At 38.1% G+C, this 19,085-nt stretch overlaps 1 protein-coding gene across 15 annotated transcripts in view; it reads left to right on the forward strand.

Annotated features, from left to right (window-relative positions):
• The window catches only part of ESRRG (estrogen related receptor gamma), a 403,168-nt gene that overhangs the window by 172,186 nt on the left and 211,897 nt on the right, over positions 1-19,085 (forward strand). The window lies entirely within an intron of this gene.

The following is a 19,085-nucleotide window of genomic DNA, read 5'->3' on the forward strand; positions in this document are numbered from 1 at the left end:
CAAGCTGACCATCTGTACCAGCAAGTTTTGCTGAAGGGAGGAAAGCTAATGAGAAATAAGAAAGTCTGAGCATGACCACAGCTCTGGAAGTTGCTCCACATGAGCAGATCCTTCCGCTTCTTCTGAACAATCCCAAGTTGCTGAGTGGATCAAGCTATTTGCCCCTGACCTGTGTTGTCAGCTTCTCAAATGGACGTAAAGTCAGTCAGACCTTTCATCGTTGATGGTGTTTTCCACTTCAGGTGTTTCTAGATTTGTCTTTGAATATTAAACAGAATTACAAGTTCTCATGCTCACCTCCTAAGCACTTGTTTGGTTTTTGCTGGGCTCACTCAACTGTCTCTTCGTTGTGGCCACTGTGCGTGTTATTTCTCAATCCCAGGAAAATGATGCTGTTACCAACAGGAGGGAAATGTTGGCTTGGGAGCTGGTCTTACTTTGAGACTTGATCTTATGACTTTAATATTTGTAAATGAAATTAGAATCTAACTCTGCACCTTTCTCATGCAGATCAATCTATTTCTAATAATGAACATTTTAAGTTTTGTTTTTAATATGTAGTTGTCATCTCTGGAAATCACGATCAGAATTCAGGATGCTCAAATTAGGTGTTAGTGTGTATAGATATTCTGTTGATGACTATTATTAGAATAAAGTAGACCAGTACTTTCCCTGGATCTGTTTCTTTTCTCTTTTTCTCTCTCACTTCATTTTGTCCAAGTTTTTCCTCTATTCTTTAATTTCATCCTTTAATTCATTTCAACCAAAGCCATGGGGTCTTGAAGGGCTTTCTAAATAATTAGATCTTGTTACTTATTTGCAGTGTATTCAAAACTGTAGTACATTTTCTTTTGTTGTAGTCTTGTTTTATCACTGTTCTAAAATGGAACATGATTTGGGGTATTCTTACCCAAAGCATACTTTATGCTGTCCTGGCTGTACTTCATCTGTCTTTCTAATTTGCATTTGGTACTGAATGTTTTTCTTTTAGTGAATGAGTGTTGTATTATCTTTGAATGTTACTAGTTTTCTGGGTTTGGGGTTTTTTTTTTGTTTCCAGTGGGAATGTGATGATGTACATCCTGTACATACAAATCTAACTTGTGTCATTCAGTAGACCAAAATGCCACCATGAGCAGAGCTTAATCCTGATTTCACTTTTTGTTTAAGAGTAGAAAGTAAAATTACTTCTGTAGAAACCAAGGCACTTCCACAAGGGGGAGGTGGGGAATGGGGATTTAATATCACAATTGGGTCCTGGAATATTAATTTGATAAAACTGTATGATCTTACAGTGTCAGCTGTGGAGAGCATATGCTATTAGACGCTCATGTTTGAAATCAGGATTCATAGCTAATCATACTAAGAAATAGACTTATCGCTTCATAAACTCTAGGAAAGACTGTTTTCTTTTCCAAACATTTAAATTACTCAGCCGTTTTATACATTAAAACCCAGTTTAACTTACAGGGTATTTCAAAGAATTTTCAAATCTGTTTCTTTTAGGGACTGTACACAGACAGAGTCTTTGACACTGTGTAGTTCATATTCTCAACAGCATCTATTAGATTTTTTTTTTTTCTAATAAAATAGAGTTTCAAGAATATCCGTTATCAGACTAGAAAGTACAAATCCCAAACAGCCAGTACCATTTTTAGGACACGTGACATACCCCCTAAAATTACTGAACTGAAATCCCAATGTGGCTAATGAGCTCCAGAATATAGCTTAAAAATTCTTTATTTCCTTTCTCTGAGATGGTAATGACCAGGTTAAAGTAAAGGTTTATTCTATCACTACTCTTCTGCCACATTATGCAGACTGCATGCAAAACCTATTCAGAGAAAAATAAAAAATCATAATGTGCTGCAGGAGTTTAGGGAATGAGGTGTACCTGCTACTGTATGGAAAAGCTTGTTTTAAGGACCACCGTCTTGGTACTCAGGGCCAATTTAATACTTGAGCCAGACTGGCATATATTCGTGGCATTCTCCTTCCAAAAATTGCCTTTCCTCAAAGTGCATAAATCCATACTGTTTCTAAGAGCCTAGAACAAATGTGATTTGACATAGTCCAGCTATGAAGTTGGTTCTTACTTGACCCATATGAAATCATGTTGTTTCCAAAAAATATACTGCCCACAGCTACCGAATAATCTTTCGGATTATTCAGCTGGGTGCTGATTTCTCAGCAGAAAGGTATAGATGAGTCAGATCACAGTGATCTAGGTCAGGAAATGAGTGGTGTGATTGTATACAGTGCAGTAGGTCTTAAGTGTGTTGTAAGTACAAAGACCTAAAAGATGCTCATGATACTAGTGCTGTTACAGGTCTATTTACCAAAGGCACCCATCTCCTGAGCATAGCAACCTATTCCCACAGCATTAGTCACCTATTAGGAATTAGTAGGATGGTGTTTGTTAAAGGTTACCTTCCCAAATCAAGGCTTAGCTACCCATGGATAACAAGAAGCAGAAAAGGCGGTTCATAAGGTGGAAAAAATCGTACTTTAAAGGCCAAATAAGGGAGAGAATAAGATTTCAAAATGAGAAGCTGCTTTCTAAAGACTACTGTGGGCCCAGGACAAATTAAAGCAGTTTGCTTTAACAAAAAGAAATAAAAGGGGACTGGGGATTGTTCACCCCTCTCATTCTGTATCTTGCAGTAGAGCTGGAGCTGAGGTGAGAGCCTGGTGCTTCTCTTCATGAAGAGACTCTATGGATGAAAGGTCGCAAAGATAGTAGGATTTAGTAAGTAAAGGCATACTTGTCAATGGCTTCTCTTGCTAGATATTTGAAATTCAAGAGCTTGTTTGCTTTAGTTAAGTGTTCTGAAGTGCTTTTAAAAGCATTGGCCCATTTATATAAACAAATAGAGAAACTCACTGATAGTCTTCCCAGTCAGAGTGTGTTACCCAGTATTTGGATATCTTTCCTTGGGTCTGAAAAAGATTTGTGCCAGCAACCTGTAATAGGCATGAGTCTTTGTTAATGGAGTGTTTTATTAAATTACATTATTTGATCATAGATGTTGTCTACTTTGAAGGACAGTTCCTCTGTCGCACAAACCCATCAAGAAATGGAGGGGAGTCAGTAGCTCGGAAACTTGTTTATCCAGAACTTAAGTGTGACTTGAGGAAGAGTAAGATGGAAGCCTGATTTTCTCTTGAAATATTTGCAGTAGAGAATTAATGCTTACATCTTTCCCATATTTGTCTTCTTCCTCCTCAGCTATGCTAACTCAGGAATCTCTAAGTGCTGAGAGTCAGGCAACCAATTTTAAACATGTTCTCAAATTGTGGGAAAATCCTGTTGTCACATGTATGACCACTCACAGAAAGAAAGGAAACTACCGACACTAAGTAACAGTGAAGGTGAAGATTGAGACAGTATTTACATGCTTGCCCAGAATGTTCTCTACCAGTGGTGTCGTGCTTCCCTACCAGTTGTCCTCATGGTAACCGCTGTACCATCACACCATTGCTCTTCAGGTGCAATGTCCTTTAACCTAGTGGTACTGTTGTGATACTGAAAGCCTAAGGATGTTGTAAAATCCTATGTTGAAAGTTATCCTCTTTCATATATGTGAAGAAATAAGCATTATTTGGAAGAATCACTGGCCATACCTTATCCAAATAGCTCCAGAAGAAAAAGTAAAATGAACACCGTCAGCAACTACCCCGCAAAATGCCACGTAATGTGAGCAACAGGGATGTAGCTGGGTGCTATCTTAAACCTGAAATGGCATCCTTCATGTAAAACAACAAAAAAAAAAAATTAAAAATGGCATAATAATTTTGATGTGCATGTGTTTTCTTTTTGCCTACCTCATATACTGTCTCTGAGATTCAAGGGGTGTCATGAGCACGTTGATTTAGAGCTGATGCTAATTTAAGCTGCATTTAATAAAACACAAGTTTGAGATATCTTACAAATTGGTGAATGTGGCATAGTTTGAAGATTGCTTTTGTCAAGTTTGATTAGCTCAAAGAGAAACCTTTTCCAAATATTGATTGTGAGATTAATCAGGCAATGTAAGACCTTGAATAATTCCTTATCACAGGAAAACAACATAATGTATTATCTCATTTGATGACCGGGAAAATGTAACTTCTGAGGATTTAAAATTTGTGCTTTAGAGACTGGACCCAAGGAAAAACTTTCAGACTGTTCTTTTTTAAACTGACTTTTATATTTCACTTTCTATAATGTATTCCCATATTATAATACAAGCTGATAGTACCAACACCATTACATTGAAGGATATTCTCATTATTAACTCAATTTTCAATTAATTATAAGTTTGTCATGTTTTAATGAGTAGGATTAAACTTTGATATTCCAAATAGATATTTTGCATTGCTTGCTTAGAAACTTTATAAAGGAAGTTGTTGAACCATTTCTCTGAATGAGTGTGAGGAAACAATATGTTCCTTATGCACGTTAAAAAGCATTTACCATATTTACTAACACTTGTAGAAAAGCTTTAGTAGCTCTATAGTTTGGAACAAAGTTTTGAAATTTAGGCAAAAGCTTTCCTGTTCTTTTCTGACCTCTCTGTCACAAACAGTTGTATTCACTAAAAGACTCATATAGGCATGTGTTATGTCCTGTAAAATACAAGACAGCAGAAGGAAGAGTAGCACTAATGTATTTTAGCCATACCCTAATTTTCACTGGGTGGTCTTTATTCCTCTTTAATAAATCCCTTCTTCCTTCTATATCCTTGTTGTTAGTTTTTTTTTTTTTCCTCTAAAAACCAAGATGGTACTTTGTACTTTTACTTAATTGCCATGTCTTTTAAACCTTGGTATGTTCACAGCAAAGCTGCTCCACTTGTACCTTTCAGATTCGATTTGGTCCAGTGCAGGTCTGCAGGGCATTTATCAGATGTTTTCTCCAAAGTTCAGAGTACATTAGTAGACCCTGTTTGTTTATCGTATTTGCTAGCAGAAGTTTGATGTTTGTTTGTCTTTTATTTCCTTATACAACTTAACACCTTTCTCACTAGTAGAGATCAAATCCTTTCTAAGAATACTTATTCTTTTGCTTACGTGCCTGTCAAATATACAAACAGGATGAATGTATTCTAGCTTGACAAGTTCTGCTTATTTCAGTAGGGTTATTACTTTGTTTTTCCCGATGTATCAATAATAATTGCATACCTGTAAGCAATAAACAGCAAGAAGTTTGCAGTCTGTGTCAGTAAATGGGCATCAAAATATGGGCAGGTACTGGTGTCACAACTGCATGAACTGTAGTAGGTTCTTATCACAGAAAACCAGGTTCCTTGACAGAAAAGAAAATCTTTCATTAAATATGTTTTATATTGCTTCCTTAGTCTGTACTGAATTAAAACAGTAACCTACCAATTTGAATGGCAATGTCAACTGATATTACAGTTTGGTTAATAGCACATGAGGAGGATTTGAAAGGGGTTTGATCAGCATGTCCCTCACCAGGTAAAAACCCAAAGTCCTGGTAAATGCTGGGCTGCAATCTTCACCCTGGGCCATTTCACATGAGAGCTGTTACTACCAAATAGCATTGCAGCTGCTTATGGGTATTCAGGTTTTGAGAGGATGTGGCTGCTCTTTCTCACTTAGCAGGTGGCTTTTCATGTCCCGTCACCTGTCCTAGTGTGCCTTCAGCCCCCTAGCAGAGTTGTGACGAGAACTGTCGTGGTGGTTCTTAAAGCTGCTTTCTGCATGTGACCATCACAATTATCACACGTATGCACCTTTGTTTAGCACATCCACGTGTATATTACTGTTGCAAATGTCTTCTGTTTGGGTGCATTAATTTTATATCTAACCTGTCTGTGGTGTTGGCGTTCTGCAGCCTAATCAGAGAGTTAAAGATGTGTAAAACCTGCTCGATCGCAAGATCAGGCTTTGTATGTCTGTATGATAGGGTATGAATTTCTTCATGCTCCTGTTTAGAGGAACATCTGTAACTCAGTTGTGGCTTTGCACTACTTGAAAGTAATTCAGTAATCTCATGCATGGCAATGGAAGTTTTATACTGCACCTCCCCATCACCCATCCTCATGCACATTTTCTGCATGTATCATTATCATCAGCATCTGTCTTTTGAGTGGTGATTTATCTCTATGTCTCTGTCCCTTTATACAATAGTAGATCTAAAATTACATCTGTCTAGAGAGAAAGGCACGATCTCAAAGATTTAATGCTGGTTTCAAAATTTTATTGCAAATAACATTGATTTAAATTAACCAGTAATTATTTAGAATGAAGTAGGAAAGAGTTAAAAAGAAACCCCAAAACTAAAGAATGAAAAGTCCCTTTCCTAGGCAAACTGGACCCACTCCTTCCAACAAAGCTGTTGCAGAAGGCTTCAATGGTATGAATAAATGTATTTCTCTTAACATTTTTGTTGTTTAAAATGCTATTGTTTCATCTGAGGTGTGAGGAGATGTGCTAACCTTGTCAATGTGGGTGCAGTAGAGCAGAAATGATAACTGTATATACTTTTTTTTTTAAACAAAAATAGAGAGTGAATGTGTGTGTGTGAAAGAGAGAGAGACAACTTATTTAAATCCTGAATACAGTCAGACCTCATATGCATTGTTAAAAAAAAAAAGCCCTAAAGAATTGCATATGGATTAGGGGGATGAATATTCTATTATTTCAGTCTGTTCTGCTGATCTTCTTATTGTGACTTTGCGCTTCAGAAATCTGCCAGGAATTTGGCTTTGCTGTACTAGGCAGTAATTTTAAATGTGTATCAAGCACTTGATAGTGTATGATTTGCGTGCTGTTGCATTCCCATTCCCTAAATTTTCCACCAATTTATTACTTTTTTCATACTGTTTTAATATTTCAGGATGATGAATATATACAGCATCATTAAAGGTAAATAAAAAATGCATGAAATTAAAAAATGGAATATTAGATGTTTCTTTGCTGTAATCCCTAGGTCCAATAGGAATGAAATGTCTCTGTTCTGTCAAGTAATCCCTAAACATGATTAGAGACCTTGTAGTTTCCACATAGCCCACATAATATTTGTATTATATAAGCCTATTTATGTAAGGTTTGAGTAAAAGTTGTTATTAGAAGACCTATAAACCTATTTTACAATTCAAAAAGATATGCTTCCCTCTTAATCTCTCTACTTTTATTATTTTGCTGGAGATGACAATACGTCCTTAATTCACTTTTCAGAATTCTGTTACATCTTTTAGGTACTTATATCGTGCATCAACGATCCCAATGAAATGTATTTCTAAGACAGAGGACTGAGTTCAACAGTTCATCTACTTATGTAGCTTGTCCTTAAATCCGCATTGGAAAGGATGTGCACCTCTCTCAAGGCCTCTTTTTTGACGTCCGGCTTTAATATGAACCAGGGGTCAGGAGATGTAGAGATTGTTTTTCTGATTTTTGGGGAAGGGGAGATGGAAAGAGAAAGAGGGGATTAATTTTGTCTGTTTAAATTGTGTGATAATGCATTATCAGTGATGTAGGTGCTTCTGGCAGCATCACAGAAAGTTTTAGAACTCAGCTTTTGATTTGACCAGCCAACAGCCGAGTTTCAAGGAGAAAAAGCCAGAAAGACGAAAAATAGGGAAAAATTTTGAATGACAAAAGAATAAGACAGGGCAGACAATAGCTGTCTCCAGCTGTTTCTTGTGACACAGTTGTGCTGGGGATGCAAGAACCCAGTACTTCCCATTCCCTGCCTCAGGTTCTTGCCTGGGCAGCAGAGATGCTCATAGTCCCATTTGGTGCGTTGTTAGGCTGAATTAATGAATGTTCAGAGATATTCAAGTTCCATGGTAACACGAGGAAGATCAATAAATAAATAAGAACTGTAACTTATACACTTCTATGCTTTGAGTAGACATTCACTAAGAAAATGTTTTCAAATTATCGCAGAGGCCAGCTGAGGCAATTCTGTATTTCCCATAAGGAAATCTGATATTATATTAACCTTGGGCTATCTGCTTCAAAAAACCCTATGGAAATACACCTGTATTTCTTCCACAGTGCACTGAAATTTTACTTTTATTTCATTTTCTGCAGTTAGGGTGGCATTTGAGCAATAGCTCTATTCTTGTGTTTATGAACTGAGAGAAGGAAAACTGCTCACTGCTGAGCCCAGGGATCCTCTTCCAGGAAAACTGAGATCAATAACTGTTATCAAGTCTTCATTTATAGGGAGTGTTAAATGACCACATAGTCCTGATGTTCATCAATTAATAGGGTGAGCTTAAAACCAGGCAGTCTGCCTCCCCACCCCCAACCCACCGTAGTCAGAACTTTTGATCTTTGCTATCATTTTAAACAGTCACTTTCAGTTATTACAATTTCTTTTAGACTGGATATTGCATTACAGTAGTGCCAGTAAGTTAAAGGTAAGCGTTGTTTTCCCTTGCCAACCTTCTCCTTCCTGCCAACAATGGAAGGTAGGAATGAGATGATGATGCATGAGGCTCATTTTATGAGCCAAAGCAGGGAATTAGAATTATTATTGCAATTATTTTGTGTTTTGGTGCTCAGTAAGGAGGCATGTGCACAGCCCAACCAGAGCAGAACAAACCCTGAAAACTGGAAATAAAAGCCTCACGCACAGATGCATTCTCAGATGCTTTGGTTACCTCAGTTTAAGTGGAAAAGACGGATTTGGAAAAGAGAGAGCTTAATTTAAGAAAATAATATTACGCTTTCGATCCTTAAAATGAATGAATTATTTGGATACTTAGCAGTATAATGTCTTTGAATAGTGCTGGTACTTAAGATAGAAAAAATGATATTGTGAATGTGCTATGTTTGCCTCTTATGATGTTTTTACCAATTTGGCATTTATGGGAAGCAATATCATTGTTGCAAAGTTTCCAAATTGCTTTTTACACAAATCCGCAGAAATTAAATCTCGTCCTTGTTATGAAAATGAAGTGATGTCTTGAGACTCTGGTATATTAGCACAAACCTGTGGAGACAATAAGCCCAGTTCTGCATGCAGTTATTGTGTGTCCACTTTTAATAGCTCCAAGAGGCTATTTTAGATATACGCTACTGCAGGACAAAGTAAATAAGCATATGCTTAAGTATAGCATGTGAGCAGTAGCAGAGACGTCTCCTAGGACTTCTTGTGCTTAAAGTTAAGCCCACGCCTGACCGCTTCAGTGGTGAAGAATGTAGCCCACGATGTGGGGTAGTGTGCGATTCAGGAATAATGGCAAATTATGCAAATTGTGAGCCCTCAGAGAGAACATCACAAATCAATTTCAAGCTCAAAGAAAATAACGTGAATACAAATTGGTGTAGGCAGTAGGAAGATTTCAGGAGATGGTGTACCATGTGGTGCATCACAGATTGGGCCAATTGTGGAGGTCTTCAGGAAAAACCCACAGGTATTATTCTGGTTTCTTTTCAGAACAGCTACAGGAAAGGCCACATGTTTTGTCTGAGAGGTGGAAAAATATAGTGGCATAGGGTGTACTACCACAAAGGAAAAAAAAGGCATTTAGCAGAAACATATTTTGAAGAGCAGTAATGCTGAGCTTTGAACAAAGATGCTAGGTGAGAACTGTGCCTGGATGGGGGGCATTTTGCCAGGTCCTCCCCAAAACCCTGCTCGGCCATAGCTGCCGACAAAGGCGGCGGTGGCTCGGGGAGCAACACGCGCGTGTCTAAGGGACTTTTGCCTCATTAGTAAGAAGCAATCTAACATCCCAGCCCCTTTCTCCACCCCCTTGGATCATACAGCTCAATAGATATCAAAAGGGAACAGACACAACATGGATTGGGCAAGAGACCGGTTCATGGCTGGTCTAGGTGACTGGCATCACTTCCAGGCAAGCCACCATTTAGCAAGGTACAATGCAGAGTTATTTTAACTCAGAACCTTAATGGGTCTTCATAGCTGAATTTAAACTACGTAAAAGTGCTGTATGTGATGCGTTTAAATTCATTGACAGAATTAAGACAAGACTAAAGGAAGTGCATGATTGATTTTTTTACAAATACAAATGAATCTAATAGATGGAGGAAAACAAGATGGATCAAATTTTAAGACATGGGAGCTGATTTACCTACATCAGATGTTTAATGGGATGCTTAATTTGATTGCTTCTCCAAAAACGACTCACAATAGTCAAGCCACTGACTAAATGTCTGCATAATCAGGGTCTCTGCGTGCATCTACATCTTGATTTCCATGTACAAATAACCAACAATTAATGCTGCTGATTGACTCCAGGGAAAAGTTTGAGGTTCAAAATGGCCTCTTCAGAGTTCTGGAGGTCTTTTAGCATTATTTCACTATGTTTTTAGAGGTGAGTATAGACAAATTTATGCAAGTCTATCCAAATGAAAGCTTTTCAACTCAAGTTGCAGAAGGTTCTTCAATGCTATAGCTAGAAAACATCTTTCTTCAGCAAGGTTAGATGCTCTTAGTTGTGAAAGTTAGGCTCTTTATATAAAAACCCAACATATTATCCGACTTCTCTATAGATTAAAGGTCCCATTAGGGACAAAACAAACAAACAAACCCAAACAAATAAACACAAAACAGGAAAGAAGTTTGAATGGAAGGACAAGAACAGTTGTATTTATTTTGTAGCAATCACAAGGCACTGTGTACTTTCTTCTTTCTCAGACTGAACACATCTCTGAGTGGAAAGTCAGCAGCCACTATTGGCCCTTTTTTTTTTTTAATCGGTTTCATTAGTATATATAAAGAATGCTATAGTATTGGACCAAGATTCTTAAAAATACTGGTGCTTCCTCCTTATTTTCACTGTAGTATTTCTACGCTAGTGAATTATCAATTACTTTAAGTCATCTTCTTTTCAATGGCACAGCTACAACAACTAAAATTAAGGGTTTTATGATCTCAGTCCCTTGCATCACTCATTCTACTGTGGGCACACTTTTGCTTTTTTCTTGTAGTAACCTTTACAATGCAACCGATAAACATTATTCCTGTTTTAATGGCTCCCAAATAATGTCATATTTAAATGAAATGCAGTTTGCCTCAGCAGGGTTCTTTGAATTTATGAGCATTTTTGTCCCATATCCTACAATAATGTGACAAATATTATTTGCATTTTTACTGTTTTCTTGAATACTTTTAAACACCCATTTTTAGGAGACTTCAGATTGCTTTTGAACATATTTGAATGCATTTTTAGCTATCACCAAGTCTAAAATAGGAACCCTTTTTTCCGCTTATCTTTGTTAAACACCTTTAAAAATCAGTGGTATTTCTTTTTTTCTTATAAACCTTTCTTCCTTTAATGAATGCCAGAAATGCTGCACAGTTTATTCTAGTATAGGCTTCTTTTCTTGGCGATAATGGGCAGTAAATGGTCTGGTAATGTCTGTGCCATACACAGACATTTACCTACCTGAATGTTGTAAATAGAAACTTGAAAATTGTAACCTAAGGCGTCTGATCTTTAATCAATTAATACTAGACCTTTTAGGCAACTTTTAGAAAATGTTATCCAGAATAAGGTCTTAGAAATGGATCATTCTGTACAAATGGTCATGCTTGCCGTAAACTTGTGATCTAAAGAGTAGGTGGCTAGGCGTGACAGTGACCAATTAATTATATTTTCTTATCAAACATTCACTTTGCAGTTTTTAAAACCACAGGGTTTTTTTCTTGTTTTTTTTTTTTTTTATGGTGTTTGGGGTGTGTGTGGGGGTCTTGTTTGCGATTTTTTTAAAAATAAATACTTATTTTAGAAGAGATTTTACTGTTTGGCAACTTTAACCCAAAGGTAGACTAGCACCTTAGTCTTGCTGTTCTTGGAGGCAAATGTTCCAGTGATTCCACAGCAGTCTTCATCTTGCCTGGGTTAAGATTTCGGTTTTCTTTTAATATGTAGGATTTGTTTGTTTTTGTGTGTGTGGTGATGAGTTTTGTGCTTTTTAATTTGCTTGGGTTTTTTTGTTTTTTAAAGAATGAACATTGTCTGATCCTTTTAAGACAATGTTTCCTGTGTTAAATAAAAAATAAAGTAATTCTTGTATCTCTAAGCAATTAGACTGAGACCTCTTTGGTATTCACAGAAGTCAGTGGGAAGATCTCTTTTTTGTTGGTATGCTGCAAAAAAAACCCCTTCTGTGTATGTTTTTGTGGTCAAAAAACCCAGCCAAACACCCTGTACAGAATTTTGCAAGTGAAATGAAATCAATTAAAATAAGATTGCTGTCACTCACCAGTCTCCATTTGAGCACCATGCAAGGCACCGGCTAAAATTAGACCTCTTTAATGGACTAACGAGGGCAGGTAGGAGTAGAAACAAGAAAAAGATGACAAAAGTAAATATGCTTGTAAATGAGGAAACTACATGTTTGCTTTTGTGGCCTTTGATCAAGCTCAGGAGTTTATTTTCACAGGCCATTGTGGGATGCCTGGTAAGGTAAGGGAACAGCCGCCCAGCGAAACTGGAAAGCGGGAAGGTCTGTAGCACGCCGGCTGCCGCCGTTCCTGTCGCTCTGATAAGATTGTAAGAGTTGCCAATATCAGTATTCAGCCTTGTAGCATGTCAGGGCGTTTTTATGTGAACTGAACTGTCTGTGTGCGCTCCCTCCCGCTCTCTTCCCGCTCTCCTTTGCGCCTCTCGTCCTCGCATTGAAGTCAGGGGAGAGGAAAAAAAAAGATTTGAGGATCGCCCAATTTGTTCTGACATAAAGAGATGTTTAGCTCTGTGAAAGGTGGTGGAGGCAGAGTGCCTGACTGACATTTCAACAGGCAGTCTGCTGGGATTGCTCACTTCATGTCCCTTCATATTCCTGCTGTGTCCTGCCCGAGTGCTCTCATCTAATCTTCACAGCAAGAGCACCAAGAGTCCCCTGGGCTTTGGTGCTCAACACCTTGTTAGACGGGGTGTACGGTGCCACAGCTCCTGCTTTTGCGCTTGCTTTTGCTCTAATGTTTCAGGCTTGTCTCAAGTCCTTTTTTTTTTTTTTAAGGGATTTGCTAAAATAACTGTGTCTCTCCTAATTGCCTTGGTCTTCCCTTGTCAGTGCTAGATTTGGGTAACACCAGGTAGAAACACACGGAGAGAAAGAAAATAAAAGACCCCAGTAAGTCAAAGCTTTAAGCAGCATTCTGTGCTTTTGTTTTTAAATGAAGATGCATTGACCTGCTTTGGCTGGTTTAGGAAACAGATGAGAGAAAATACTCATTGAACAACCAACAGGAGGTATAACACGTTGATAATAAAGTTAAGACAGTGTCTGATCAGGAATGCTGAACACCCTACCAGGTGCTGCGTGGAAGTTCAGCGGCTGAGGGTTTGTTTGCTTTTACAATTCTGAACACGTTGTGATGCATTCTGGCATGCCACATCCTGTTACATCACGTCAGGTCAGCCCGTGATGCCGAATAACGCTAAGAACATGACTTAATGAGAGCTAATGCTCACCTCTTATTGCAGGAGCATTATCCAGGTGCCTTGTTAGCCACAGTTCCTATCTAGATTCAGTCTTCCTAAAGCAGGGATTATATTACAGATATATGTACTATATTTTCAACAGATATATGTTACTTTTCATTAGCCTTCTCAAAATACGTTAATTAAAGGATGGGGTTTAATCCCTGTTAAGCCATTAAAAATAATCCATATACTGCACTCGCAGTCCTCCTTTAAATATTTTTAAAGGCACTTCTCCTCAAATGTATTATTATTGGTGACACAAAGCAGAATTGTATCATCCTCTCTGCTTTGTGCAGATCTGTGGTCTCTATACTATTACCTCAGGAACACATCGGCATGGATTCTGTAACATATGGTTGCTCATGAATGGTTGCCACTGTTAAAATTTCCCCTCAGTTTCAAATTCTGAATATACATCCTGAGCTAGAGTCATGTGTCTCACCAGGTAAGAGATTTCTAATGTAAGCTTATATTCTCAGACAGACTTTTCAAACTTGGGTGCTTAAAGCTGAACTCTTCTCCCTCCCAAAATGCAAGGATAACTACACAAAAACTCTGATTGTGAACAGCTGTGTGATTTCCTTCAGCCAGTTGGTTATCCAGTCACATGTTATGTTTGCTAGGGATCAGCAAGGAGTTCTTTTCCTGCAATAGTCCGAACAGGTGGATATTAAAGCAAATTTATCTTTATTTCCATAGCATCTATAGCACAGAAGAGCTAAACTCATATTAGTGTACTCTCGCAATTAGAGATTGTTGTAGAAAGGCTGTAGGGGTTTCACCATGGTCCAGGCTATTCAGAAGACCAAATCCAGTTCTCAGAAACAGAAATAACCAGGGAATTAACTTGTAAGCTTTTTGCGTAGGTAAGGGCTGGATGACATCAGACAGTTTTAAAAAGTGGTTCACTGAATCTTGGACACTCAAAAAAGACTTGCACATACGTAAGGATCAGATCTCTCTACCTGTTATCCAGCGTGACTAATAACTGGGCCCATGCTGTAGCAGATATAGTTGATGCCTGGGTCATATTTATGTAAGAGCTGCTGTCATGCTTCATTCCTGTTTCAATGTGTCTGTCTTCATTTTGCCTGTGAGTTGGAGTCAGCACAGCAATCATTAGCATCCCTTAAAATACATACAAAGGAATCACGATGTCTGACGTTTTCACTGGGAGAACATTTTGGGTATACTCTGGCACACGTAGCCTGATTCTGTCAACTCTTGAGGTGATAGTTGGTGTATGTACTGTACAAATTTGTAGCAGAAAGGAGGAGACTCTTGCAGGTGGAGGGGGCATCTCATCATGGGGCATTTGGAAAAGAGGATAACAAGAAGCTAGTGCCAGTCATGCCCATCTTAATTGCTCAGGTGTCTCAGACTCCCGCAGACATTTCACTACAGAGAAGTGCATTGGCAAAACGTCTCTGTACTTCAGGCTGTGGTCCAGCAGTCTGTGATAGATGTCTAATTTAAACATGTGAATAATCCCAGAGATGCTCGAGGATGAGTCATGTAGTGTTACACACATTAAGTGATTTACTGGATTAAATGCTAAGCAAAAACTGTTTCCTCCCCAGCAAGTAGGTGGCCAATGCATGTGGAATGTTCAGAGGTACACACAGGTGTGTTTGTGTGCATGTGCCTACAGGCTTTCTCTCTTCCTGTTTCCTTTTGTATGTACACAAATTATTATACAATATTTCACTTTTATCAATGATTTAATTGTTTTCTAAAACTTGTACATGTCTGTGCAAGGTTAACAGTACAAGACTATACAGTTAACTCAGGTTGATTGTTTCCAAACAGCTGGATATAGAAGTTACCATTAATTTAACAGAAGTTGCACTAATTTAAAAATTGACTTAAAAGACAGTAAATGACTCAATGACTCATTTAATCAATATAACAATTGACTTAAAGTACAGTAAGTGACTCATTATATTAAGCTATAGAAAGACACCCAATAAAAAGAAGAGGAAAAAAAAAATCTGTCAGGAAGTTGTAGCTTAGTATCCTGATTCATTTTTGTTCAGATAAAAATTATCTGATTACCAAAAGTGAATGTAAGGACATCTACCTGAGTATTACAAAATAGGCAACAAAAGCACCACCATAAAGCAGGGAGCCAAGTGTCACTGAAACATTTCCCTGATTTATTTATTTATTTATTGTATCAATAAATAAAGTTTACAATAATGCTTTAGCTGAGAGATGTTTAGTTGCATACCTGGGTACTATTAATTTACTAATATTGAGTAACTGTTCTATGTGTCCCTAGATTGGTTGAACATAATATCTATATGTTAAACAGTTTTCTATGGTATTTAAAAATTGACATTTCAAAGAGTGTAATAGCATAATGAAATGTAAACTGAAAACAGGAATGAGTTAATTAGACTAATGATCCCTTGACTCCTTTATTAGCCAGCTCTTTAGAAATTGGGATTAGCTTTGTTTTCTCTGCTGAATAAAGACAGGAAGGATGGTGTTGATTCTAGTAAATGACAGCACCAGAAGAAATGAGTGTTTTCCTGTTTGTTATAGGTTTCATCATTTAAGATAAAAATTTAGCCTTCCTGCATGCATACCTAATTTTATTACACCTTGATTTTTAGCTTAGATTGAAAGAGAGAAATCAGGAGAATATCTGAAGGATGCCTACTGATTTCATAACATGATTTTAAAGGTAATCCACTCTATATCATTTCTGGATGTGAAACTTTAAGATTCTTCGTGCGAACCTGGAGGAGACTGGGTTTGAATTTAAACAAAGTCTTCAGAAAAGGCAAGCTTGACAACTTTTTAATCTAGGATTTGAACACTTCTCCTCTCTGTAAGAGAATGATTTACATGTTTCTCTTGCTTTTAAGGATTATCAAGAAGTGCAAGAAATTATGTCTGTAGCGGCTCAAACCACACATGCACAGAGCAAAATATCTTTTTAATGACAAATAGGAGGATTTGTAAGTCAGCAGCTGTTAGGGAAACAACATCATTAAAACTTCCAGCAATTCCAGACCTTGCTCTCAGGAGTTGCTCAGGCCAAGCAAAACCTTAGGTAAAGTGCTGAATTATAGACAAGAAAAAGAAAACTAGAATTCAAGTTGGTAGGAATTAGCGATGATTCACTAAGGTAATTTCTGCCCTCCGTTACCCTCGTGTGACAGCATTGCAGTGCGTGGAGCGGAGAGGGGGCAGAGCGGGAGCCGCTGACAGACGGCTTTTAAGTTCGGATTCTTTCTGCTAGATTTTTATCCTGCAAAGTAATGAGCTCCTCAGCTTCTCCCGAAACCTACAGGTAGAGAGGACACCCAGCACCGTGCACAATCAGCTCTTTAACAAATGCCTGAAGAATACAAAATCTATCACACAAATGAGGCAACAGAGAGGAGGTGGCAGCAGCTGAGTTATGAAGCTTTTTGCTCACAAGCTGGGTTTGTTTGCTGTCCCACACACCCCTGCTCAGTGTTCTTTGAGCACCATGCTGAAACAGAAGTAATAACGTCATTTGTTTCTAGTTCAGACTTCTCTGGAGAGCGCTTTTGAAGAGGTGTGGTGGAGCAGTTTGGGGTTGGCAGGATGGCTCCCTGCATGCTTGGGCTGTCACAGGTGCTCTCCTCCTTTTTGGAAAGGAGCATCTGGTACTTATCGAATGCCATCAGTTGTTTCGCAGGAGTTACTTGGTGGCTCTTTGGTGTGATCTTTGCTTGGTGCTTAATTTTACCGCGCTCCAGGCAGAGGGTGCAGCCCACGTGTCCCAGATGGCAGAGCTGAGCGTTGCTTGTAGTCCAGGGCCCTGCCTGACCTTGCGGCTCAGTATTAATTTGAAGTAGCGGAATTAAAATTTTCCATTCCTTTGCATTGTCATACCTCACATTGATAAGCACAACGAAATGTAAATAAAAAAGACCTATTTCACAACCCTAGCTACAACCTTTTTGTTTTATGACAAAAGACAGTTAATTAGCATACTAGCAGTAAGCAGCCTGCCCAAACTCGTGCTAATTATGTATTCTGTTGACCGTGACTCCAGTCATAAGGTAATTGGCTTGCAGCAACATGACATTTCAAATCATCTCTTGAAATTACATCAAAAAGCCAGCCTGTTTTGTTTTGATAGGGGGAACAATCAATTTGATAAGTGGTAACACAGCTCATTGTTTCACATTAATTAGACTAATTGCGGCATGTTAGCCTCTGAAATAGACAGAACTTGGAGAAGACAAAGGCTGTGGCCTTTAGCATGCAGTGCATGTGGTGGTTCCACTTGCTTGCACATACTGTAGGCAGAAAACAGAGTTGTTAGGATTCAGCCTTGCGGGAGACTGGGTGTTAACACTGGTTTGATGTGTTATGCTTAATCCACTGGCTTTCAATTATGAGATCCAGGTTCAAAAAAAATCCAAGAGAAAGGAAAGGGAAGGGAAAAACCCCAAGCCATTTCAATATTAATGATGGCAAAGTTTTCAGTGGTCTTTGGTTTTCTGTCTCCTGAAAGAAGCAGCGGAGATCTGGCCACAGGGTCTCTTAGGTGTTTGTGGACTGTAAGGCTTTTCTTTGAGAGGGCTTCACTTCCACTCTTGCTTGTCCTGCCCATTCCCAGTAATGTTTATTTCTTAGTATACCTTAGTTGGACTATTTATTTTTCCACTTTTATATTTGCTTAAGAATAATGTATTAAAAAAAAATACTTAGCAGATGGATTACTGAAGAGAGGTAGTAGAGATGCATAACCCACCCACGCGTTTCTAATTTAGAGCATCTTTGCCTGCTATTGAGATTACCAATTGTACTTAGCTCTGTGGTGATTTTTATGATCCAGTTGTGTCATCTGTAGATTGACATGACCAAATGGATTTTGCTTGTGACCTAATTGAAATGTGTAAACCAAAGTTTTAAGAGATGAAAAGTTTAAGGGGTTATCTCAGTCCACAGGCTGTTCACAGCTTCGTACAGTGTTTCTTGCATGTCAAACCCGACATCAGGCCACTGGATATGTAAAGGGTGTGTTCTTTGACCAATACATTGCTAATATGTTTGATGAATGAGGTTATAGTTAGGAACTTCTCCAAGACTGAGAAGCATCAGAGACCAGATTCCAAAATTCTGTGAATGTTGATGAAATCATATGCATGAGACCAATTCTGACTTCTCTTCTACAGATCTCTAGTCCATCTAGGTTTAAACTGAGCTACCACCAGATCATTTTACCTTTTTTAATTACTTTTATTGAACAAAAGGTATACTCAGTTAAAAAGAAGAAAAAAAAAAAAACCAGATTGGAGGTGGAGGCAGTCATTAATAGTCATAAAATTGTGTACACAAAAGCTGTAATTTTTCAGTTGCTCTCTGTGGAAAATTAGTTTTTTGTTTTGTTTTTTTCAAGCAAGGCAAGGAGATTTAGGTATCCACAGATTTATGCTGGGCACAGACTTTACTTATTTGCTTCTGTTACACCCCCGTCATTGACTGGTTAGACAGTAAAACCTTTGGGGCAGAGATTTTGTTAAATTTGCCTGTAGTCTATGTTTGGAGAAGTGTAATTTCATTTAAATCAAAGAATTTGTTCCAACAGCTTAACATTATCATTGCTTGTGGAAGCTATATTTTTATTAGTTTTGCTTATGTTTTATGTTGGCTCCTTAGCAAATGGTCATAAAATCT

Source organism: Patagioenas fasciata, chromosome 3 (genome assembly GCF_037038585.1).
Source record: "Patagioenas fasciata isolate bPatFas1 chromosome 3, bPatFas1.hap1, whole genome shotgun sequence".
NCBI lineage: Eukaryota > Metazoa > Chordata > Aves > Columbiformes > Columbidae > Patagioenas > Patagioenas fasciata.